General features: G+C 47.3%; 1 long non-coding RNA gene across 1 annotated transcript; it reads left to right on the top strand.

Annotated features, from left to right (window-relative positions):
• Nucleotides 1-1,858: 1,858 nt before the first annotated feature.
• LOC109281753 (uncharacterized) lies at nt 1,859-10,021 on the top strand. The gene is made up of 3 exons (XR_002088531.2): nt 1,859-1,914; nt 5,753-5,806; nt 8,312-10,021. It is a non-coding gene; the product is annotated as an uncharacterized LOC109281753 (long non-coding RNA).
• Nucleotides 10,022-26,134: the final 16,113 nt, after the last annotated feature.

Raw genomic sequence — 26,134 nt, 5'->3', positions numbered from 1 at the left:
CCAGTCCCAACAACATCATCCCAACCAAGGCTTTGTCTACCCTGGTCTTGAAAACCTCCAAGGATAGAGATCCCACCACCTCTCTGGGTAACCTGTTCCAGTGCTTTACTACCCTCCTAGTGAGGAAGTGTTCCCTCATATCTAATCTAAACTTCCCTTGCTGCAACTTGAGACCATTGTTCCTTGTTTTATCACCTGCCACCACTGAGAACAGTGGTAGATGAGATGATGGACTCAGTCCTGTGTCCAAATTACAATGGTCATATTTAATTTTAATTAATTTATTATCAGTCTTAGCAGAAAGACAAAGGACCGAGTAGGTCAATGAAATTCAGCTCTCTTCTCACTACATAAAGATGTTTCCTGCAGGTCAGCGTACAGAAAGCCTCCAGAATGCTGTCAAGGTTATTTGGGTAAATGTGATATATTTTATTAGACCAACTGAATAGTTGGAGAATTTGTTCTTTACAGGCTTTTGGGCATAAGCACCCTTCTTCAGGTAGAGGGAGAGTCTGCTGGTGTTTGTCTACTTTCTAGGGTCGAATAGAAACTTAAGCCAAAATGCAGGTCTATAAAAATGCAAATGTGTGGCAGGGCATAATACCATAAGAGATAAGAGAAAATGTTTTCATCAGGGAAACGTAATGCTAGAACAGGCTGCTTGGGGAGACTGTGGCATTTCCTACACTGGGGGATTGTAACAAATGTTCGACCTCAATGTCATTGCTCCCATTTCAGTGCAGAAAGCTGGACTAGATCCCTTCCAAACCCATACATCTATGACCATTTCTACTGAGTTTCCATCCCTGAAGCAAGTTATAATAAAAATTGCATAACAATCATTTGCTGATTGGTGGAAAGAGTCTCGTCTGCTCATTTGTAGCACATTTACTGCTGAATCGTTCCTTTAATCATATAATGAGAAATGTTGTTTGCACAGTACAAAGCTCTCTCATTAACTTGCAGCACAGTCTAACAGGTTACTGCTGTGGTCTATTATACTCGGGCTTCTATTCCAGGCAATGGAGAAGGCTTGTAACCTATTCTATGTATGAGTCACAGCCATCGCTGTCAGGCTGAGCAAGGAAGAAAACAACAAGCGAGGGTCTGAACTGTGCCAGACACCTGGATCTCGAGAAGTCCTTTGGACAATTCTGCCCATGGGCAGAAACCCCAGTTTTTCGTTTTGCAGATGAGGACAGATCTGTCCATGAAATAGTATTCTGCATCCCCATGAGTTTCTAGCTCAGCCCAAGTAATGGTGACAGAATACTGCGCGTGGTAAGGGTCACACAATGGGGGGAGGCACATACAGGGTTTGTTTAGCAGAGATCTCATTTACTTTGGACATGTGTAAAGCCCCCAAGTATTTCAGCTGCATTGGTTACAGGGAAAGAAGACAAAAAGCACCATGAGTAGAAGGAAAGCTAGATGAAGCTTCTGTGCATTGTCCTCTGGGATCATACTTCCCACATTGCACACAGCTAAGCTATGGGTATTTTGTCTTTATAACCCCTGATTTAGTACATGCTTAGGTCTCTCCTGTATTAGGCGTATCATGCAAATACTCATTGTGGCCATGTGGGGGTGAATAATGAAAACTCTCTCCCAGGGGCTTACCTGCCACGCCTTGATGTGATGGAAGACTAAGAAATTAATTCCCCAACAAGAGAGGGTGTATTAAATCACTCCAGAAGCCGGATAAAAGTAAATTGGTTTATTCGTGAATTCCCCGTGGGTTTTGGATAACCCTGACTGTTCTCGTAGTTCACGGTCTTCCTTTGCCCTCCACAGCCATGCAACCCAATCCCCTGAGCCTGTCAGTTCACCTCGGTCTCACTCACTTTCCTTTCTTCTTAGGTATCAGTGGATTTTTCCTCCATGGGACCTTCTCTCTGCCTGAGGATCAATCTGGTAAGCATTTCCTCTCTGTCTCTCACCTCTTTGCTTCCTGGTCGCTGTGGTTACCTTTACTTGGTCAGCCAGTCCTATCAGGGATCTGTTCCAGCACTGGGTTTGCCGCTCCTGGCATCCCCACTGACTCTCCTCACGCCATGCCCCAAGGAGCAAAGAAAAGCCCCCTGCCATGGTCTTTAATAGCCACTGGCTATTAATCAGGCAACATTCACCCTGGGTGTGATCCCTCTCCCCAGCCATGTCTACTAAGTAATTATCCTTTCCCTGTCCCTGACCTGACTCTCTCCCTCACTTGCAACTTTGTAGCATCAAAGGAACAGGGTTGTCCTTGCCCTGTTACACACCTTACCCCTCTCATCTGAAGTAAAAAACCCGAAACTACGGGGAGCATTCCTTTTTTCTGTTGCGTCGTCAGGTTTGAGTCATGAGTAGCAGCAACTCATCCCTCAGGTCTTGACAGGAAATCGGCAGCTACATTTGCCCTGCCGGCCCGGTGTTCCACTGAAAAATCAAAAGACCGTAAGGCTAAAGAGCACCTTGTTAAACATGCATTGTCAGTTTTTGCTAAATGAAGCCACTTGAGTGGGACAAAATCATTTATTAAAACAAATTGTCTCCCCAGCAGATAATACCTAAATATTTCCACCCTCCAGAGAATAGCTAAGCACTCATGCTCAATAGTGGAATATCGGGTCTCTGAAGGTGATAGCTTCTTGCTTGCAGAAGCCACTGGTCTTTCCTCCCCATGCTCCTTTTGGAGCAGTACAGATCCTAGGGCTGTGCCTGAGGCATCAGTCTGTAGGTAAAAGGTATTTTGAAAATTAGGGATATACAATAAGGGGTATACAAAAAGCTTGGCAAAAGGCTTTCGACACAGTGTCGCACCCAATTCTTACAACTAAACTAAGTAGCTGTGACATGAATATTTTCACAGTCAGGTGGGTGGAAAACTGGCTTATGGGACCCACCCAGTGAGTGGTGGTGGATGGGCTGGTTTTTACCTGAAGAGGTGTGGACGGTAGTATCCCCTAGGCTCCGTCCTTGGACCAGTACTGTTCAATATCTTCATCAGCGATTTGGATGAGTGTGTAGAAAGCACTCTGTCCAAGTTTGCAAACAACACCAAACTATGGGGTAAACACACTAGGGGGTAAGGAGCAAATTCAGGCAGATTTGGACAGACTAGGGAAGTGGGCAGATCAGAGTAGGATGCATTTTAACAAAGATAAGTGCAAAATGCTGCACCTGGGGAGAAAGAATCATCAATACACCTATAGACTGGGAAGTACCAATGTAAGTAGCGCAGCAGTAGACAGGGATCTTGGAGTCATAGTCAATGCAAAAATCAACATGAGTCACCAATGTGACAAGGTAATAAGTAAGGCTAACCACACTCTTTCCTGCATTAGTAGGTGCATCACAAGCAGGTCTAGGGAAGTGATATTTCCCCTCTATGCAGCATTGGTGAGCGTGCAGTTGGAGTACTGCATCCAGTTTTGGGTGCCACACTTCAAGAGGGACATGGACAACCTGGAAAGCGTTCAGAGGAGGGCTACTTTTATGGTTGAGGGCCTGCAGGTAAGATCCTATGAAGATAGATTGAGGGACCTGAATCTCTTCAGCCTCCACAAGAGAAGGCTGAGAGGTGATCTCATGGTTGTCTACAAACTCATCCAGGGTGGGGTTAGCAGGGAATAGGGGATACTCTCTTCACCAGGGTGCCCCTCAGGGTTACTAGAAACAACAGCCATAAACTGAAGGAGAGCAGATTTAGATTGGAAATCAGGAAAAAATTCTTGATGGTGAGGGTTGCCAAAATATGGAATGGTCTTCCAAGGGAGGTGGTGCTTTCCCCTACCTTGGAAGTGTTCAAAAGGAGATTAGACAAGCACCTGGCTGGGGTTACTTAACCCCAGCGCACTTTCCTGCCTAGAGGAGGGGGTCAGACTTGCTGATCTAATAGATCCCTTACAACCCTAGAAATCTATGAAATGCACATTTGATGTATTCAAAGGCTCAAACAATTTGGTCATTCCATCTGACCATATTTTTCTTCCCTCTGGTTAGGTCTGTAAGTGGGGCTGCTATGCAAGCAAAATTTCTTATGAACCAGCAGTATTAATTAGCAAATGCCAGAAAGGATCTCATTTGTTTCAAGGTCTTGGGGAGTCTATATCGCCACAGGGCATCAAACTTATCAGCTACTGGCTGGATTCTGCCTTGACCCACAATGAATCCTAAGTACTGGGTTTCATTTTTCCTGAGGAAGCATTTCTTTGGGTTTGCAGTCAGACCTGCCTTGTCTAGTTCTGATAGGATGGCCCACAGGTGTTTGCAGTGCTGTCCCTATTCTTCTGAAAAGATGATTATATCATCAATGTAGGCAGATGCATATTGTTGGTAGGGGGGCCAGGAGACTGTCCATCAACCTCTGAAATGAGGCCGCTGCCCCCTGTAGCCTGAAGGGCATCCACTTAAAATGAAACAATCGTCGGGGGTACCAAATGCCATCTTCTCTCGGTCTTTCCTTGCCATGGGTATCTGCCAATACCCCTTTATGAGGTCTATTGTTGAGATATACCTGCCCGTCCCAATTTTCTCCAACATGTCATGTATTTTGGGCATGGGGAACACATCAAACTCAGCTACCTCATTCACTTTCCGGAAATCTGCACAAAGTCTGAGCGTACCATCTGGCTTACTAACTATCACCAATGGGCTCCTCCAGGGGCTTCATGATTCCTTAGTGATTCCCAATCATTGCAACTGTTTGATTTCCTTCTGAACAACATCCCACTGATGTGTGGGTAGCCTTCTCCAGTGACAGACAACACAGCCTGCTGGAGTCTTGATCCTATGCTCGATGCCTCATGCCTCCCCTGGGGTTTCCTTGAAGACATCTTGGAATTCATGTATTATTTCTTCCAATCCCTCCTGTTGGTTTCTTTGTAGAGTACCCTCCAACACTGTGCACCTCCCAACCTCTGGGGATATCTCTGGACCTCTGGATAAATTTGTTTCCTTCATTTTGATTCCATTCTCAGCACCTCATAATTTACTGGGCCCACCTTCCTAACCACCCAAAAGGGCCCTTGCCAGCATACCAGCCATTGGTGGGTATCGTCTGGTAACATCACCAGCACCTGGTCCCCTTCTTGAAGTTCTCTTTCTTGGGTTTGATGGTCATATAAGCATTTCTGCCTTACCTGGTTCCATCCCAGTTTCTCCTGGGCAATCCTCCTAGCTTTCTCCAGTCTCTCCCTAAAATTGGTTACCACCTTCAGGGTCACAGATCTTTCTGGTTCTAATTCAATCCATCTTTCACATATGAGGTCAATTAGTCCTCTAGGCTGGTGCCCGTAAACCAACTCAAAGGGTGAATATTGTTCATAAGTGCTTCAGATATCTTGGGCGCTGTCACTGATTGTAGGAGGACCACCTCTGGAATCGGGTTGCATAATCTACGATAATGAGGCTGAGCTGGTATCCTGCCCGGGGACTCCATCCTGCCTGGATGTAGTCACTGCTTCCCGGCCAATGCACCACTTGTGGCTGTGTGGGGGTGAATAACGAAAACTTTCTCCTTGGGCTCTCCTGCCATGCCTTGAAGTGATGGAAGAATAAGAAGTTAATTCCCCAATGAGAGAGGGTGTAGTAAATCACCCCAGAAGCAGGATAAAAGAAAATTGGTTTATTAGTGAATTCCCCACCAATTGTAGATAACCCTGGCTGTTCTCACAGCGCACGGTCTTCCTTTGCCCTCCACTGCCGTGCAACCCACTCCCATGAGCCTGTCAGCTCACCTCCAGTCTCACTCTCTTTCCTTCCTTCACAGGTATCAGTGGATTTTTCCTTCGTGGGACCTTCTCTCTTCCTGAGGATCAATCTGGTAAGCATCCCCTCTCTGTCTTTCACCTCTTTGCTTCACCATAGATTCAGAAATTCAAAGATTGTAGGGTTGGAAGGGACCACAATGGATCATCGTGTCCGACTCCCTGCCCCTGGCAGGAAAGAGGACTGAGGTCAGATGACCCAGCCAGGTGACTATCTAGCCTCCTCTTGAAGATGTCCAAGCTAGGTGATAGCACCACCTCTCTTGGGAGCCCATTCCAGATCCTGGCCACCCTTACTGTGAAAAATTTCTTCCTAATATCTAACCTAAATCCACTCTCAACTAGTTTACACCTGTTATTCCTAGTCACTCCCTGGGGCGCCCTAGTAAACAGCGCTTCCCCTATTCCCCGTTGACCTCCCCTAATAAATTTACAGGCAGCCACAAGATCTCCCCTCAGCTGTCTCTTGTGAAGGCTGAAGAGATTCAACTCTCTCAACCTCCCCCCGTAGTGTCTATCACAAAGGCCACTAATCATGCGAGTGGCCCTCCTCTGGACCCTCTCAAGATTCTCCACATGCCTCTTGAAGTGTGGCACCCAAAACTGGATACAGTACTCCAACCGCGGCCTGACCAGTGCCGCATAGAGGGAGAGCATCACCTCCTTTGATCTATTAGCCATGCACCTGCTAAAGCACGACAAGGTGCAATTGGCCTTGTTGATGGCCCCGTTACACTGCCAGCTCATGTTCATCTTGGAGTCAATTATGACTCCAAGATCCCTCTCTGCCTCCAAGCTGCTGAGAAGGACACTCCCCAACCTATAGGTGTGCTGGGGGTTCCTCCTTCCCAGGTGGAGTACCTTACATTTCTCTTTATTAAATTGCATCCTATTTCTCTCTGCCCATTGATCCAACCTGTCCAGGTCAGCCTGAATCTGCTCCCTGCCCTCCAGTGTACTTACTTTGCCCCATAACTTGGTGTCATCAGCGAACTTGGAGAGGTGCTCTCCACGCCCTCATCCAAATCGCTGATGAAGATATCAAATAATATCAGTCCAGGGACCGAAACCTGCGGGACCCCACTGCCCACTTCCCTCCAGGCCAAGGAGGAACCATCCACAACCACTCTCTGGGTGCGGTCCCTAAGCCAGTTGGCCACCCACCTGACCGTGTAGGCGTCCACTCCACAGTCTGCTAGCTTCCCAATGAGGGTAGGTTGCGAAACTGTGTCAAAGGCCTTTCTAAAGTCCAGGAAGATGACATCAACCTCCGCTCCCGCATCCAGGCAGTGTGTGACCTGGTCATAGGAGGCTACAAGGTTTGTCAGGCGGGATCTACCTGTGACAAACACGTGCTGGTTTCCCCTCAGCATCGTTTCCCCTGCTGGGCCTGCACAAATGTGTTCTTTGATTATTTTCTCTAGCATTTTCCCAGGGATAGAGTTAAGACTGACTGGTCTAAAGTTACCCACTCATCTCTTCTCCCTTTCTTGAAAGTGGGCACCACATTGGCCCTTCTCCAGTCCTCAGGGACCTGGCCGGAGCACCACCAGTCACTGTGGTTACCTTCACCCGGTCAGACGGTCTTATCAGTGATCTGTTCCAGCACTGGGTTTGCTGTTCCCGGCTTTCCCCACTGACTCTCCTCACACCATGCCCCAGGGGGCAAAGAAAAGCCCCCTGCCGTGAACTTTAATAGCTGCTGGCTCTTAATCAGGCAATATTCACCCTGGGTGCAATCCCTCTTCCCAACTGTGTCTACTAAGTAATTATCCTTGCCCTGTCCCTGACCCAACTCTCTCCCGCACTCACAATTTTGTAGCACCAAAGAAACAGGGCTTCTCCTTGCCCTGTTACACTCATTATAAAGGGCTGATTGTGCAAGTTAATTCCCAAGATTGCCAGGAACCTCTGGTTATGCTCCTTCACCTAGGACTGCTCAGCAAAGAAATCCCCAGTTGGATGCTGCTGTATCACACCAGCACAGGTAATGGGAAAGGCCAGCTGTTTAAGAATCACATCACCTGTTTATGTGCCAGTGCCAGGCAATTATGTGCTGTCCCCAGTGTGTTGGTGGGCATAAATAAAAATAAAGACACATTTCAGAGTGACCTTTTCATCAGATTTCATCAAGGCCTATTACATTTAAACTCAGTGTTTACATTCCAAAAATGATACTTCCCCCTGCCATGCTGAGAGCAAAGCCTCGGGTTTGCACAAAGGAAGGTGATTGGAGGTCGCTAGTTGCATTTCAACCAAGAAAATCTGCATATATATGTGGCCATGAGAGTAGCTGATAAAAATGAAATGGATTTCATCAGATCAGGCTGTCATTTTTAAGAAGGTCTAAATGGTGTTATGGTGACCTGAGGTCAGGGCTGGTTGCAAGTCATTGCTATGAGGAACATGAGCTACTGCCCGCAGCATCAACACAAGATTTAAACTTAAACAGGGCAAAACAAGAAAGTTTGCTTATACAATGGACACATCCTGTCTAGCAGTTTCGCATTGCTTTAAACTGCTGATATTTTCACCAGGCATCAACATTATTTATCTTTCAGTTGTCTCCCCTCCTTGTGCTGCAATTACATATTACCACATAGCTGAACCCTGGAACGAATTTCATTTAGCGCACACCTGTGATCACCTTACCTGTGCACCATCCATCAGCCTAGCATCTCTGTGCCGACTTCTATCACAGTGAGGCTTCAAGTACTTCCAACAGCTGCCTTGTCTTTAAAAAAAATATGTATTTATCTGCCAGTGAATTCTCTCCATCCTCAGAAAGAGGAATTTCTATCCCAATTTGAACAGCTCCAAGGCACAAGATGAGATATAGTCAGTCCTGAGCCAGCGACAGGTTAAAATTTCTCTTGCAACTCTCTAGAGCTAGGAATGGGAGAATTATGATTCAAATATTCTGCTGTATATAGGTGCTTATACAGTGCTCATCAGCATAGTATCTGTACACATCTTATGTGCCTGATACTCAATTTCTGAACACCCACAAATGCAAGTGAAGACAAGAAGAATTAGATGTTCTCAGATGTTAGGACATGCATATGTTTTTTATATAAAAAACAGCCACATATCAAAATTGTGTGTGTATGCATATGCATTTAGTTTGCAAGTTTTATTTTGAATGCCCATGTTATGACAGAATCACAATGCAGAAGCTGTTTGAATGAAACTTTTTAAGAATAGTTTAAATGATTCTGCGTACGTTAGAGACATTAAAAACCACAGATGGAGGCTACAGTTCTTTCTAATTATAAATGTTCAGAGCATGCATAGTATACACGAACAATGTACTTGCTTCCCTTTTAATGTGTTAAACATAATTGTAATTGGTATATGAGTTGGTTTGTTAAGGGAAACAAAAAAGCAATCCAAGCCAAAGCATCCCACCTACATTGTTAATTAGCTGCAATATGCATAAACCTCTCTATTTTTCTCCTTTTTGAAAAAAGTACATGTTATCACATTGAATAAAAAAGAAAATGGATTATGTTTTTTTCCCCCCTCTTTTTCCCTTTTTTCCCTTGTTTGGTCCTTTTACTACATTTATAAATTGAAAGCCTGTAAATCTCAGGTATTTAAAAAAATTGTGATCCTGATTCTGAAAATACTTATGCATGGGTCAGCTACAAAGCCAATGACAACATCCCCCCTGACTTCAGCCCACTATGGACGCCTGAGCTGCCAACTCTTATGATGAGATATGAGATAGTTGGAAGCAAGCCATTTCATGAACATCTCAGCTTCTATTTAAAAATAAAAAAGGGGTTTCTAGCCTCCATGACAGGGAAGAAAAACATGAAATATGACCTGAATGCACCCTAAAGGCTTAGAAGCCAGAAGGCAAATGAAACTACCCACCTTTTACTTTATTATTTTTCTTAAGCCTCTTGTGATCTTCAGGGGGGACCTGGCTCATAATTCCTAAATATTTGATACTGCCTCAAGCTACATGTTCTTATCTTTGAAGCTGTGATTATTCCCACTGAAGTCAACAGAACTATTCACATGCTTAAAATTAGTGCTGTGCTTACGTGTTCACTTGAGCGAGGCCTACACAACGAAATACTACTTAGGGCTTGATCCAAAAGTCAGTTGAAGTGGACGACTTAGGATGAATGCCTAAATGATGGTGCAAGAAATTTTTGGAATAGATGGATTTTAATATGCTAATTGAACTGCAGATTGTATCAGAATAATGCAAAGATGGGAGGCATCACAGTTTGTATTAAAATTAAAAATTATTGAATGTTTTATTTGCCGACTTCCATTCTTTACTCCTGAATAATGAAATGCATATGAATTGTATTCAAATGATAGTGATTGGTAATTAATTTTATTTGAATGGTGAAAAGTACACAGAGCTACTGGGAAATTATTTAAATTTTGGTTTTAAGTTACAGGACAAATTATAATTGTGATGCTTGTGTAAACCCAATCATAGCCAAAGAAAATGAACAGGAAACATGGGTCTTCTATATAAACATAATTCCTAACAAGTTTGGCAATGAAGAGGACTCTGAATACACACAACTGTTATTTAATACAGTGAATCAAGGGAAGTAGTTCATGCAATATCACTACTTTAACTTTTCTGATATGAATTTAGAGCAGTGCAAAAAAATGAATTGTAGGAGGAGAAGTCCACCAATATTATTTGTTAAACCAAAGGGAGTCAATCATGGGGCGTTTTATACCATTGGGAACCTTATCTTGTCAAATCAAGAGAAATTTAAGGATAAACTGGACCCTGGGCCCTGGACAAACATAAAATTGGAGGCTTCCTCTGGAGGTGCGCCGATATATTGGTGGCATATCGTATCGACACAGATAAAAGGAAAATTAAGATTATTGGCCATCGGCTTCTTTTGTCCAATATAGCCAATAACGTCACCAATAAATGTTGCATGCATGCACACAGTCACCAGGCACATGGCAGGGAATGCAGACGGGCATCTTGGGGAGCAGCATCCTGCTGGTAAGTCTGTGGGGGGGAAGGGGCATGGGAGAGGAAAGAGGCATGGGGGGGCAGATTGAGAACCCCACAGCGCGGGAGGGAATGGGGCAAGGGCAGGGGCTGCCCAGCCATGTGCATGCACCCCCAGGGGAGGCAGGGGGGGGCATGTGCTACATTCCCCATCCTGGTCAGGGAGTGAATGCCCCTATCCCACTCCCTCCCTTACCATGGGGGCCTTGATCTGCACCCCCACACACACACACCATTAGACTTACCTGCAGGGAGTGGCTGTGCTCCTGGCCATGTGCACGGCAACACCTTTAATCTTGCAGGTTCCCTCAGCCTCCTCCCCCCCACTGCTGATTGGGGGACGGGCCAATGCTTGCAGCTCTTTACTCATTGGCAGGGAAGTGAAAGCTGGAGTTTTAAACTTGGCACTGTTTTTGTTTCCATGCCGCTGATTGGTTGAGGGGCCCTGGCGACCCTTCTGCTTGCTGTTGACCAGCATGGAGACAAAAATGATGTTGACTTTAAAACCTTGGCTTTTGCTTCCTTGCCGATGAAGAGTGGACTGCAGGCGGGACTCCTGGCCCTGGGCCCATCTGACTCATGGATGAATCCGCCTATGGGATCTGCCTGGGATCCGCCTATGCCTGGGATCTTGCAGCAGTGACAGCGTGGTCTGGAGCCAGGGCAGAGCCACGATCCGCTGCCTGCACACCCCTTCCATGGGCATCACTGGTGCAAGATCCCAGACCCGGGGCAGCTCCTTACACCCTGCCAGTGCTGCTGGGGCCGGTTTCCATGGAAACGCTGGCCCCGCACTGTCACTGCACTGCCACTCCTGGGATCTCCATGGAAACCGGCCACAGCTACGTGGGCAGGGGCTGCCAGAAACGGAGTCCACCACAGACTCGATCCAGCACGCAGGCCAGACTTTGTCCGTCCCCGCGTTAGAGGCTGATATCCTTGCCCAGAGGAAACAAGGTACTCTGACTTGGCGAAGATAAGGAATAAAATTAGTTTTCAGTGAAAGTCACTCTTCCCCCAGAGTGACTTATTAAGAATTTGGTGACCCCTGGAGAATGGCAATAAACATCAGCCTATTTATACTCCTTTTTTTTTTTCCCTGTTTTGGCCATTTATAAACCTGTTTGTTTTTTTTTGTGGGTGTGTGTAGAGGCCTGCTCATAAAGCAGGGTGCAGAGGGGAGGACTGCTACTATGAAAATCATAGTGGGCTCAAATGGAAGAGAGAGAATTCAAGTCTGTTTTAAGGCTCATCTCTGAATTTGGTCTTCCTAGAAATATTGACAAGAGCTGGATCTTTCAAAAGTGTTTGAAGCACCAATGTTTATGAGTGCCCAGGCTGAGACACACAGTTTCAATAGGCTGGATTCACCGGAACTATATTTTTGAATGGCTTCAAGCAACTTCTGATCATAGGATCGTAGGAAAGTAGGGCTGGAAGGAACCTCACAAGGTCACCTCGTCCATTTGCCCTCTCAAGCCAGGATAACACAGACTAAACCATCTGGGACAAGTCTCTGTCCAACCTGCTCTTGAAAACTTCCAGGGGTGGAGACTATACAACTTCTCTAGGCAGCCTGTGTCAGTGCTTGACCACATTCATGGTCAGAAAGTTCCTCCTCATCTCCAACCTAAATTTCCTCTGCTGCAGCTTGAGACTGTTGCTTCTAGTCCTGTCTCCTACAGCCAACAGAGAAAAGCCCATCTCCATCTTCTCTATAATCGCCCTTCAGGTATTTGAAGACTGTTATCAAATCCTCCCTCCATCTTTTCTTCACCAGACTAAGTTACTTGTGGTTCAGAGATGATCCCTTTTATTAGATGAACTAAGAAATTGCAAAAACTTTGCGATGGGCTTTTAACCATCTTCAATCTTCCCTGAGTCTGAAGAAGGGTGTGTGTGCCTGAAAGCTTGCAGAAAAAGATTTTTTTTTGTTTTGTTGCAATTTCTTATTTGGTCTGATAAAAGGGATCATCTCTGAACCAAGAGTTCCCGAGTTTTGCATTTTCTTTTTGTCTCAGACCAACACAGCTTCCAAATACATCCCTAGCTCTTTCAGTCTTTCCTCATGAGTCTTGCCTGCCAGGTCCCTGATCATTTTTGTTGCTCTGCATTGGACTCTTTCCAATCTGCTCCCATCTTTCTTGAAGTGTGGGACCCAAAACTGGATGCAGTACTCCAGGTGAGGCCTCACCTATGCTGATGCTCTTCCCCAGCACAGTCTTTGCCAGTTTTAGCTTACATCAGTGAATACAAAGTGCCGTGCACTGGAGAGAGTGATTTGACATACTCCTGATGTTAAGATAACTCTTCAGTCAAGGAAGCCTCCTGGGCATCTTTCTTTCTACCTGATATTTGTTGTGAAGTAGGGTCTAGAGACTCCTGTGTGTCTAGAGATCCCATTATACAGGGTATTGCATGCTCATATAGTAGGAAGACACTTTGTGCCCTAAAGAGCTTACAACCCATGTACAGAAGGAAAGGCACCAGATGGCTATGACAGGGAGCAGAACAAGCTAGCAGTTATTTGGCTGGGACTAGAGTAATAAGCAAAGCTCACACATGACAGGGTTATAATGGGAAGTGTTAGACAACCTCAATAATAAACATCGTTACCAGCTCCTCCTGCCATAAATATATTAATCTTTTCTCTTATTGCTCCGAGATTTGTTGCTCGCACTTGGAAATCAACCTCAGCTGCTTCCCCCGTCTCCTGTCTCATTGTCCTTGACAATGGGCTGTTTTATTATGTTGACAGAATAAAAACCTCCAAAGGGCCCTTTTCCTACCGTCAATGGAACTGCTTTAATTAATGAGCCTTTTATTTGTTGGGCTTGAAGTTGCTGATTTATTTTATTTGCCAGAAATGCATCTGCAAGAAAAGTTAAGTGTGAGCAGCCATCCTTAACATGCCAGGCATGCTCGACTTTCACACCGATGCTCCTGGAAGCTACATCGTGGGGAGAAAGCCAGCATTGGCATTCTCCTCCACCTCAGAGACAGAGCAATCTTGAGACTCCTCCAGGAAAAGCACTGGAGATAGCAAACTATCCATTGAAATTCAAGGAAGAGGTCTCCTTTCTTCCCTGCCCTCCTTCAAACTTGCGAGTTCACAGAAAAGTCAGGCAAGCCTTTGAGTCTGAAATGGTCTCAGCCTCCTGGAGGTGGGAGGTCACCTTGAGTATTAAGACACAGGCATTCATCATTATCCGATACCTACAGGACATCTGGATTCGGCGAGAAGCGACTGAGCATGTTAATGATACAAGCAGTGAGATCACCGGCAGGATGTGCTCTGTGTTTTTCTGCACATCAAAGACAGCAAATCTTGTTGGAAGAAATCTATCTCAGATTTCATGAAATAATGGTACTGGGCTTTGTTGGCGAAACCCCTGACCACCGGCTGCTGGCTGTTCTGGATAGGCTGCTCTCAGTCTTTCTTGTAAGAGCTGTTTCATTGTGCAGAGAGAAATAAATATTTTTGGGGCCAGAGCGAGACTGACTTGCAAGCACAGTGGTAGAGTTGCTGCCGGGCGAATGATTATTTTTGGTAAATTCATAGAATCATAGCATGATAGAAAATGAGGGAGTGAGGGGACCTCAGGAGGTCCCATTTAGTCCCACCCCCTGCTCCAAGCAGGACCAGCCCCAACTACATCATCCCAGCCAAGGCTTTATCTAGCTGGGCCTTAAAAACCTCCAAGGATGGAGACTCCACAACCTCTCTGGATAACCTGTTCCTGTTTTTTACTACCCTTCTTATAAGAAAGTTTTTCCTAATATCCAACCTCAACTTCCCTTCCTGCAGCTTGAGCCCATTGCTCCTTGTCCTGTCATTTGCCCCCACTGAGAACGGTCCAGCTCCATCCTCTCCCTGCAGGGAGGTGAAGGCTGCTATTCAATCCCCCTTGGTCTTCTCTTCTCCAGACTAAACCAGCCCAGTTCCCTCCTCCTCTCCTCACCAGTCATGTCCTGCAGCCCCACAACCATTTCTGTTGCCCTCCACTGGACTCTCTCCAGTGTGTCCACATCCTTTCTGTAGTGGAGGCCAACAGTTGGACACAGGACTCCAGATGTGACCTCCCCAGTGCTGGACAGAGGGGGAGAATCACTGCCCTCCATCTGCTGGCAACGCTCCTACCAATGCAGTTGCTTTCACTCTCTTATCTTCTAAGCAGAAGTTACTCCTGGAGGCCAGAAATCTTTCCTGAGAGTTTTGCTGAGTCAAGTACCTGCCCCTGAAAAGTTTTGTATCATCAAAAAGACATTTTCCAACAAATATCATTTTGCTTGGGAATTCCCTGATGCCTCTAATTGTAACAGCAAGTCAATGACAAAGCCAGAAACAGAATCCAGAAGTGCTTGCTAGTGGGTGTAACCAGAGGACTCGTGTTTGCCCAACTATTTTTATTCTAATAAGCCACCTTAAATATAGCTATCATCATAACATGTGTTTTTGCAAGCCTTCTCTCGCAGGTCACAGTCTAGATTCAACCTGGCTAAGACCTATAAAACAGCTGGAGAAGCTCAAAGAGCCAGACAGCTGTTGAGAGGATGCCAACATCTGGAGGAGGTTTTCAGGAGAAGCCTTCTAGATTTGTGCAAAATGTCAGTGGTCTAACCAGAACGAGGCAGAAGCCAGCTCTACAAATAGGGTATTACATCTATCGAGGAAGGGATTTTCAGCACAGGTACAATGCTGCCTGCAGTAGGATCATTGGTAAAACTGCCCTTGCCTTCAGTGAGAGCAGGACTAGGCCAAAGCTGAGTGATTTTCCAAGGTACTTGATTTTCAGCAGTACTGAGCTCCACTGGCTTTGGTGATACGAGTGCTTAGCACCGCTGAAAACCAGCCCCTGACTGTACAGCTTACAGACAGGGAACATGAGTGGGCACACATAGGAAATGGTTGCAACCAAGATGTACTAGCAGTAGTCAGGTTGGTCCTTGAAGACTGACTGCAGCTGCAATGATCAGGATACACATCCACCCACAGAGAAGGCGTGAGCAGGCCTGTTATCCTTCCCTCTGAGCAAGCAAAGGGCAGATTGCTGGCTACCCCACGGCGGGTATAAGTCCATCAAACCTCCACCAGCCTCGGTGAATACTCACTGGATGGGCTACCACCAAGGGATGCTTCGATTTGCAGGAAGCACTGAACATTTACTTCAATGGGAGCTTCGCCTGAGTAAAGACTTCAGGATTTGGGACTTATCATGTCTTTTCTCTCTATCAGCCCACAGGGATTCTTCTACCAGGTGCATCACCACCATCTGCACGGTTTTACCTCCGACATCATTGGGATGATGATTTTGCCCTTGGTCTGCACCATGCCCATAATTCTGTTTCCATATAAATCAGTAGCAAAACTGATTATGGACTTCAATAAAAGGAAGCAAAGGAGAGGGAGTAGAGCGGCCTTTGTGGTCAGAGTACTAGACTGAGCTCAGAAATCTGTCCCCATCTGTCCCCAACTACTCTCAGACATTGAGTGTGTCATTTAGCATCTCTGTGCCTCAACTTCCCTATCTGTAAAGCTGTGACAGTAATTTTGTCCATCTCCCACCCTTTGTACGTCTTGGGAGGATTGCAAGTTGAGACCAGGGCTGTCTCTTGGGATTGCTGGAATTTTGGGCCCCCAAATAAACAGGGAAAATCCTTTTATTCCAAATTAAGATGGATTTGTTTCTTTTTTGCTTCCCGCCTGCATGACTAATTTAAGCCTTGGAACTAGGTTTTAAGCATTGCGGGGGTCACTCTCTCCAAGTTATCCAATGTGTTAATTGTTAGGGCCTCTCAGCAAGGATGTGGGAAACCTGTATTGGATTTCCTCTGCTGCGTGAGGGGACTTGAACCAAGATATCCTATCTCCCAGATAAACCACTTACCCTCTAGGCTATTGGTATTCTGGGTTGTTTGCTGCCAATCCCTCCTACTGACACTGCTCCACTTGGTCTACCCGATGTACATATGGGAAAAGGTCTGGACCTCTCTCTGTCCCAGGTGAGCACCCTATACAGGAGTTGCAAACTGGGAGGGAATTGGCCCCCATCCCCTTGCTGCTACATGTGTCAGGGGTTTCTTTAAGCTTTTAAGATTTTGACTAGGCTGTATCAATGCTCCTGATGGGATTAAAACCTGGATAGAGGGCCTTGCCTTTCTGCTTAGGGTCAGACCAATCCTCATATTTGGGATCAGGAAGGACTTTTCCCCCATAGATTGATACAGACTGGGGGTGGGGGTTGCTTTCTTCCGTAGCAGGGGATGTGGCCCTCCACCTGGGATCGCTTGTGTGTTTATTAGTCTTTACAGCACCAGGATGTCGGCTGTCATGGTCTCCTGCTTCACCTACGGGCAGGTTCAGGTGTTGTTTCAGGGTTGACAGTGTTGTTTTGCAAAGAGGTTAGACGATGATTTGTGCAGGATGGTTTGCATAGGGAAGATCCTGCCTCAGGCAGCGGGATGGACTACATGACCTCTGGAGGTCCCCTGTTCCCCTTGCACTAGTCTCTATGGCTCGGTGACTGAGGGAAATCCTATGCAGAGCTCTCTCAAGCCTCACTGATAGGATGCTCCGAGATAGAGATCGTCATTCAGATCAGAGGAGGAAATTGAACCCAGGTCTTCTGCACCCTGGCCTATTGCAAAGAAAGGTAGCAGCATCACTGACCTTTCAGCTAAAAACCAGCTGGGGAATTTTAAACCAAATGAATGAATTCTTTTTTTGCACAAGGAAAACTGCTTTTTGGACAAATAAACAATACCCCTTTCCCCCCCCAAAAAACCCCTGTCCCACTGCTACACAGCATGCATCTTCACTGCATGCACACAATCCCCGTTTCGATAAGAAGACATGACTAACAACCAGAGTGTCTCTCTCTCCCGCTCTGTGTACTATACGTATCTCTAAGCCATTTGTTGCTAATTTATCTGCAAGAGGATCTGAAATCCCCTCGGAAGATTTAAATGTCTTACAAGTTTTATTTTTACATCAGAGTTGCTGAAGGTGAGCCCAGTCTCACCACCTACACAGGCACTTAAAAAAATAATACAAAAAAAGGGTTTTAATTTGCTAGGAGAAAGTCCTGAAATCGCCGCCTACGGGCAGAATGGTATTTTAAAATTTTCCCAGAAGAGTGGATGATGGCAAGACCCTTAAATTACCACCTACATCCACACACCCACGACTGTGTGCACTTGGATTTCTGCGTTAGTCTGTAAGCACGGAGCCCCAGGAGACTGACATTTTTTTAAGAGCATTGCATGGAGGTTTCTCTGCATTTGTTGCCAGAGTCCAGCTGAGACATGCAAGCATCTTTACCAGCTCTGGACCTGTGATATAACAGTTCTCCCCTGTTGTAAAAGTGCGTCTCTGATAACGGGCTGGCGTTCTCACTTGAACACTCACAGCCCAAGTTATCTTTCCTTTTGGAGCCGCTTCTGCAGTCAGACTACTATTCTGGGCAGCAGCTGTTGCTCCTGATACGCGCTGAATGCGTACGGTGGTATAAGCATCACGTCTATCCTTTTGTTAGGAAAGGAAATACTAAAGTACTAGAGACTCACTAGCGGAGGACATCATGACCAGAAGGTGCATGGAGGATGTCCTCGACACACAGCCAACACCGATGACATTTGGGAAATCACATCCAGCATTCACTGGTCTCACAGAAGTCATCTGTAAAATAGGGCTGATGGAAAAGGGTTGCTAGGAGAGACTATAGTCATTCCTGCTCCTTCGATGTTTCAAGATCCTTGGATGAAAGGCACTAAAGCAAGACAAGCTTTCCAGTATATTAGGCTTGGCATGGACATGAGTCTTGAAAGCCCTCTTTTTCGGCACAGACAGGACTAGATTGGATCGAATGCATGGTCAAGCTCATCTGGTGTCTGGTCTCTGGCAACTTCCAGAGGAAGGTTTGGGAAACCCTTCACCAGTTTGGAGGAGGAACAGGCAGGCAGGGCATGCGTAGGAATGGCCTGGCCAGGACCTGGTGTCATTACAGGTCAGCCAAGACCATGAAATCATCACACTAAACCTCCTTCATGCTGTTACATTTCACCTCTATTTCCTTCCTCCAAGCCCAAAGGCTTTACTCAGACGAAAGCCTAGATATTAAAGTATGTGCCACAGGGGGTGGACCAAAGAAACCGCGGTGTCTGAGGCCCCTGTAGCAGCAGGGCGTTGAGTAGGTGGGATATGCCCAGATGATTGCAGCACGGGAAGTGCTACCTATGCTTCAAAGGAAGGGAAAACACCCCTTTCCCACAAGCTGTCTGCTATGCTAACCTGGGCAAACTTCTGGCCCCATATTTGATCCCAACACACCAGCCAAGCATTTAGAAAGTGGATTTCTTTCAGCACCTCAGAGCACTAGCCCAATAGTGTTGAATCAGAAAATCCTAGAAAATGAGGGCTGGAAGGGACCTCAGGAGCTCATCTCATCCAACCCCCTGCTCCAAGCAGGACCAGCCCCAACTGCATCATCCCAGCCAAAGCTTTGTCCACCCAGGTCTTAAATGCCTCCAAGGGTGGAGATTGCACCACCTCTCTGGGTAGCCCCTTCCAGTGCATCACTACTCTCCTTGTGAGAAAGTCTACATCCATCCTCTACAAAACCACCCTTCAGGTTGTTGAAGGCTGTTATTAAAGTCCCCCTTCATCTTCTGTTCTCCAACTACATAACCCCTCAGCCTCTCTTCATAAGTCATGTGCCCCAGCCTCTGAACCGGGTTTGGCGCTCTCCACTGGACTCTCTCCAACACAAGGTCTCCAGCTGTGAGTTCTTCACAAAAAGGCCAAAAAAACCTCCCCGAAAGCCAACAAAACCCCAGAATACACCTGGGTCCACAGTACATCATGGCAAAACATTTCTTCCTGAGCTCTGCAGCCTTCTGACTATAGCCCTGAAGCAGGAGGCTCTATGTGACCGGACATGAGGATGCCGGCAAGTCTTTCAGGGAGAAGAGGCCGATGACCCTTAGGATCTTCCCAAGGATGCTCAGGGAGTTCAGCATGAAATTTGCTGGAAACTAATGACCCAGCTCCTTTGAGCTCCTTAGGAAAATCATCTGCAGCCCCCTTGGGTTGAGTATTAGCCCTCAAAGGTGCACCGAGATAGGAGACCTGTGCAGTTCTTTCAGTCTCTTCTTCAGGCTGGTCATTTGAGCTGGGCAGTGACAGGGTTACCCATGCCCGCTAACTTTCGGTGGCTTGTGGGTAGGCTGGCAGCCTGGACAGAGTTACCCAAATCAGAAAAACCCCAGTTCAGTTAGGAAAAATATACATCAGGATTGCATGTTAGCTACGTGCTGATGACAGCAACTTGCAAACGGCTTCACCCAGCAGCCTCTAAACAGGTGTCCAGCGAAGTAGAGTCCAGTGAAGGTATTTGATGTTGGCAAGCATTCACCCACACTGCCTCATGGGATCCCCCCAGAAGAAAAAAGTCTAGTCTGAATAGTCCTTGCTAGCATAAAGGGATCTGTCCTTCCAGCGGCCATTCCCCCGATCCCCGTTATTTCACACAATGCACGGTGCAGTCTCCGGATAACAAGAACCACCACGCGGGTACCAACCCCACAACCTGACACGAGATGCAGCGTTTCGCATACATACACCATTTCTTCCCATGCCACCCCTTTCCCAAGGGCTGCATCAACCTTACAGAGCCACGCTGCCTAGGAGATGGGTGCGATGCCCTTTGCAGGGAAGAGAACAGCATCGCAGAGAGGTTGAGGAATTCCCCCAGTTGAAGATCCCTTTGGGAACAAGCACCAGATCTCCTGGCCAGGACACCCTGGCATCAACTGCTAACCCGGACTTCTGGCTATTTCCCTATACCCATGCGCATCCCTAAGGCATCACTGTCAGCTGGCTTCCAGTCTGCTCCCAGCACATAGCCCTGCTGCATACCTGCAGCGTGGAGGCCTGATAGGTTAAGTTTTTGTTGGGTTGAGCTTCTTGCTGTGACTCTATCACATTTTTGTGCCTAATTAGCTTCCTTGACACCCATTGCAAGCTCTTTCCACGCTCCTCCTATATCATTCCACTTAAGTCTTTCAGCGCCTGGCCGGGAAGGCCTTGTTAGGAGGAAAGAATGAGCTAATTAAATGATGTTAACACCATGTTACAGCTGGGTTTTTAAACACAGAAGGCAGGAAATTTAGAAAAGCTCAGCCTTCTTGAGGCGTGGTAAATTGGTGCTGAGGTCTTCCTCAGAGGTGCAGAGATGCTCGCAGCGTGGTTCCCTGGCTCACAGAGAACCAGTGAGGAATTCTCCCTTAGTAATTCAAACTTAGCAAAAGTTTGCCTTGTTGTATAGACCTGCAGCTGGTCAGGCTCTAGCCTCACCTGCTCTGAGGGGGAAGCAGAAAGCCAAATGCTAACTGATTGGAAGTGTATGGGGAAAGATTGAGAGAACCAAGCATGTTTAGTTTGGAGAAAAGGCAGTTAAGGAGGGGACACAAGAGCAGTCTTCAAATAGCTGAAAGGCTGCCATAAGGAAAAGGGGGGGAAGCCTGTTTTCCTTTTGCTGCAAAGGGCAGAATATGAAGCAATGGCTTGAAATTGCAGCCAAGTAGATTTAGATGAGAGCTCAGGGAAGACAGCCGCATTGCTAGAGCAGCGAGGCAGGAGAGCAGCCCGTTGTGGCATCTCCTTCCATGGAAGTTTTCAAGAGGAGGTCGGGTGAGCATGGGGCAGGGATGGTTTGGCAGTGGACTTGTGCGTGCATGCCGTATTGAACCAGATGACTCTTGAGGTCCCTTCCAGCCCTTTAATTATATACATGCAGATAAGGGGTGAACAACACATAAAGTCAATGAAATTATATCCACTGACACCACAGGAAGGGATTGGATGCTCCGCTGCCCTGAAGCTCAGTGCCCCAGAGAGGTCTCAGGCACACATCTGCCAGGGGAGCATTCCTACAACCATTTTGGGAGTCAGTTTGGTCCCTGGGATGACCCAGAGCAGCCCTAAATTATGCTCTGGTCCAACCCCATTGCAACAACAGCTAGGGTCTGCTGGAGAGTCACCTTCTGATCCTTTCCTCTTTCACCCAGGACGGCATCAACGTTGGAAGGAGCTGTGCTGTGGAAGCTGCATACCAGCGGGCTTGCTGAGCAGCCCCCCACAGCATGAACCCCTGCAAGGTTGCATGAAAGCTACTTATTCTGTGCACCCACTGAATGCAGGGGCTGTGCAAATTATGCAACGGGGCTTGAAACACAAAAGTCACATGGATGCACAGAGACCCTCGACAAAATCTCCCGTCGATGAACATGTGCATTCAAAGAGCACCTGCCTGCTCCCCCCCAACTAGCGCCGTGACCGGGTGATATTGCTGTAGGAAACCTTTCTCAGCCTTAGTGGACAAGGTGCCTCTCAGAAGAAACACCCCCATGATTGGCACTAATTGGTCCCCTGGTTGGCAGCTGCAGCAGAGAGCTGAGCGAGGACAGAAGTGGATGCAAGGGACCAGATGCCCCCCTCACTCCTAGAAGTGGAAGGTGGGAGTGAGGCTTCCCAGGGTGCTCAGGGTTGTGAGGATGACAAGCAGACACTTGGCTGATGGGTAGGAGACTGATAAAATTGCCAGGGCAAGAGCAGTGCAAATGAGGGGGAGAAACGAGCCTTGCAGATTTCCCCTTCCCCTTGCTCCCCGCTCCCCCAGTTCCCCCCAAACTTTCCCAAGCCCAGGTAGATGGTGACACTGGGTTTTCTAACACCTGCTTCCTCACCTCTGCTTGCTGGGACTGACACTGGAAGAAGCAGTGGAAACACTCCCACCCTAGCTAAATGAAGTGGATCCACTCCACTTTCCCACTGCACTTGCCCAGCTAACACAGGGCGAGACATGCCTTTGCCAGCTTGCCCGTGATGCTCTCCGGGCTCTTGGGGTGACCTCAATCCTTCCAGGCCCTTCGGCCTCCTCACCTAGCCTTGAAGTCAGGTCTTCCTTCCCCTCTCAAGTACTTGTGTCAAGGGTCTCATTCACCTACTGATGCCGTCGTCATCACCCTACGGATACAAGGTTGATATTGTGGTAGGAGCTTTGATGCCAGGGTTAAAGTCGCTCTAGGTCAGGGGTACTCAACCTTTTAGAGCAGCAGGAGAGATGCTCACTCCCCTGAGGAGGAGAAAGGGAGGAAGAAAGCTTACCTCCAATAAACAGCCCTTGGCTAGGGGAGGCAGGAGAGGGAACATAAGGAGCGGAGAGGGAGAGAGCAGAAAGGGCATCCAACAGCCACTGACACATTTCAAGAGAAGTCAGGAGTCACATGAGTTTCCTGGTCCCCTTTTGGTCATTATGCAGCATGCCCTGCCCTTGGCAGCTGCATTCGCCTTCTTCTCCTGCATCAGTTGGACCACACCAAGCCCCACTATTTAGTGATATGGAGCTGTGGGTGTTGAGGAAAGCCTTGCAATGGAAGAGACTGCATGCACGAACACCAGGCTTTGACACAAGCTTCAGGACAGGAGCAGTGCAAAAGTGACCCAGAGTCCAGCATACAGGATGCTCCACCCTGTGCTCGACCTTTAGAGGTTACAAGCACATTGGTGGACCGGTCACTAAGCTCCAGCTGCAGACACACACGCTAGCTCTGATAACCTGCAGTTCATGCCTCACCGGTGACCAAGATAATAGCCATTGCCCAAACCTTGCTTCCAATGCTCCTCTTCTGCCCCCTTTTATTTTAGTAGGAGGGCAAAGTTTTCATGGTCAAGTCAGTGCTTGACTTCTCTCCCAAGTCTAGGGGAGGGACCATATTTCCTCTGAGTCTTAAAGCGGGGTACTCCACTTCTGGCCTGCTCAGCTGTCTTCCAGCTGTGGAGAAAAAAGGGGGTGAGGGTGAGACCCTCTGGAAAGCGGTGAGAGAGAGGGGGAAAGAGAGAGAAAGAGCATCATTTTCACTGGGACAATCCTGTTTGCAACACCTAGCCCACTGCAACTGCAACCAAAGTGTTCATTTGACCTAACCAATAGGAAGCCCATGGCAGATATTTATAAAACAAGGCCCTCCCAGAGAAAATGGGATGTATAGTCCCCTACCCAAGACCCTGGGGTGAGTATTATCAGTCCCCTCTGTGCAGTGAACACCCATCTGCTAGAAACCAGGTCAACCCGGTCAATCCAGGCTCCACCCTTGGGTCTGGACCTGATGATTTCGGCCCTAAACTTCTGTGAATAAAACCCTAGGTTTATGAAGCACATTTCCAATTAAGCTTCCACTTGCAGGACTTGCTCAGCCTGTTCCCATCTGCTACACTGAGAAAACTGAGCTTGGGTTTGCCTGGGTTTTCATGATGCAGCTCCCTTTTGGGGAACTCCACCTTTTGGGTTTGTTTTTTCTTCTTGCAATCACAACTGGTAAAATCCCCTGGCCCACAAGATCTCAACCTGCTGCGGACGAGCCAGGCAAGCTGGGGTGGAGCTGCCAAAGACATCGGCACGGTGCACGAGCTGCTTCTGGGGGACTGGAGGGCTGCCATAAGAGCAGGTTTGGAGGCTGCCAAGGGCAACATGGTGCTAGGAGCTGCATAATAAGGTGCAAAGTCACGTGCGGCCCAGCAGCTGGGAGGGAGAGCGCCGGCACATTACTCTCCTCTCAGGACGAGTAGCTGGCTGGAAACGAGATTCATTTCACCAGTGCATTGCAAGCACCCCACGCCAGTGCAGCGCTTGCCCTTTCCATGCTGCTTTGCTCTACCCCGGAGCAAGCTGCACTGCCCCCAGAGACGACCCAGCAGCGAGGGATTGAAGTTCGCTCTTCCAGGCTACAGCCCCTGTAGGCCACAGCTCCTGCACGGAGGCGGCACAAAACGTTCCCGTGCTGAAGCAAAGATTAATTTGCTCTGTGATAGCTGTCCTTGTGCATGCGAGATGCATGACTAGAATCAGTGAGAAACAAGCACCAAAAAAAAATCCTTTCCGTAGCAGCGTGGCTTGGATTGTACCTCTTGGGCCTGAGCCATTAGAACTGGCAGAAATATTAAAAATCAAACACACTCATAGACAGTAATCATAGAAATCATAGTCAATGAAGGCTGGAAGGGAGCTCAGGAGGTCACGTCTAGTCCAACCCCCTGCTCCAAGCAGGACCAGCCCCAACTACATCATCCCAGACAAGGCTGTGTCTATCTGGGTCTTCAAAACCTCCAAGCATGGAGAGTCCATCACCTTGCTGGGTAACCTCTTCCAGTGTTTACTACCCTGCTAGCGAGAAAAATGTTCCTAATATCCAACCAATCTAGCTACTTAATGCCTCTAGACTTCTGCCCATCCCAATGGTCTCCATGTGCCTTCTCAATAACATTAACAGCAACAGCTGAGTCTTGAGAAGATCTCATGGAGCCGCTGGTTCTTACATGTTTTGCAGAAAAGCTCTGCTGGGGGTAAGGATGTTTTAATAAATATTTTTTAATTGCTTTCTTTGATCATCTGGGTTTTATTGGGGCTCAAGGGTGTCAGGGCTGCAAGGGTGTCAGAGCTCAAGGGTGCCAGGGCTGCAGATATCATTTGTATGTTGGAAAGGTGTCTTACATTCTCCACTTCCTTCTGCCTGGGCAATAACCCAGAGCTGGATGAAGACTGGAAACAGCAAGCAAACATTGGCATGTGCACAGACACTTAGTTGTTTTCCCTTTCCGATCCCTCCTTCACTCTCTCCTCTGCAAGAAACTTAACAATTAGGTAACGTCCACGCTGGCACCACCGCCTGTCAGCCTGACCGATGTTGTCTTGCTCTTCCCTCATGCCTGTACGCCCTTGTCTTTATACCGAGATTGCAAGCTCTTTGGGGCAGAGGCTGTCTGGGCGCTATGCTTGTACAATGCTTAACGCAACAGGGCGTTGCTCCAGCATTGGGAGACTTCGTCACCAGGATAATGCAAACCATCACTTGTGTTTGCAGACTGCATTGCTGCTGTATCAGCGTATGTAGAGAGGCAGCACCGCAGGATGCTGTTAGCTTTGGATTTCCAGGCAAACCAAGCCTCTTGCTAAGTTTGAATTAAACCAAGAGAAGAGAAACCACCCTGGAAACATCTAAAAGGGCCAATTTTGGGGGGGTAGGGAGGTGGGGGAAGGGATTAAACTAAATTATCTCCATATAATAGAGGAAGAAGGGATAAGCAGGCAGCTTATTCTTCTGCTGTTAGGCAAGCAGGCCAGTACTGTAGTTTCTGTACCCTCCTTACAGTACAAGTTGTTGAAATCGCCGTCAGACCGGGTTCTCCCCCGCGTTCCCCGCCCCCACCATGTATTCAAGCCATCTCTCCCCCTGCATATTTGGCAAGCAGAGCCTGGCATTGCGGCCAGGGGACACCTGTTAAATAAATAGGCTCTGTGTACAAGCACCGCATTCATGGCAG

This window comes from Alligator mississippiensis, chromosome 3 (genome assembly GCF_030867095.1).
Source record: "Alligator mississippiensis isolate rAllMis1 chromosome 3, rAllMis1, whole genome shotgun sequence".
NCBI classification, from domain to species: Eukaryota; Metazoa; Chordata; order Crocodylia; family Alligatoridae; genus Alligator; species Alligator mississippiensis.
The sequence above is the reverse complement of the archived record's forward strand: the minus strand, read 5'-3'. Positions and strand labels throughout refer to the sequence as shown.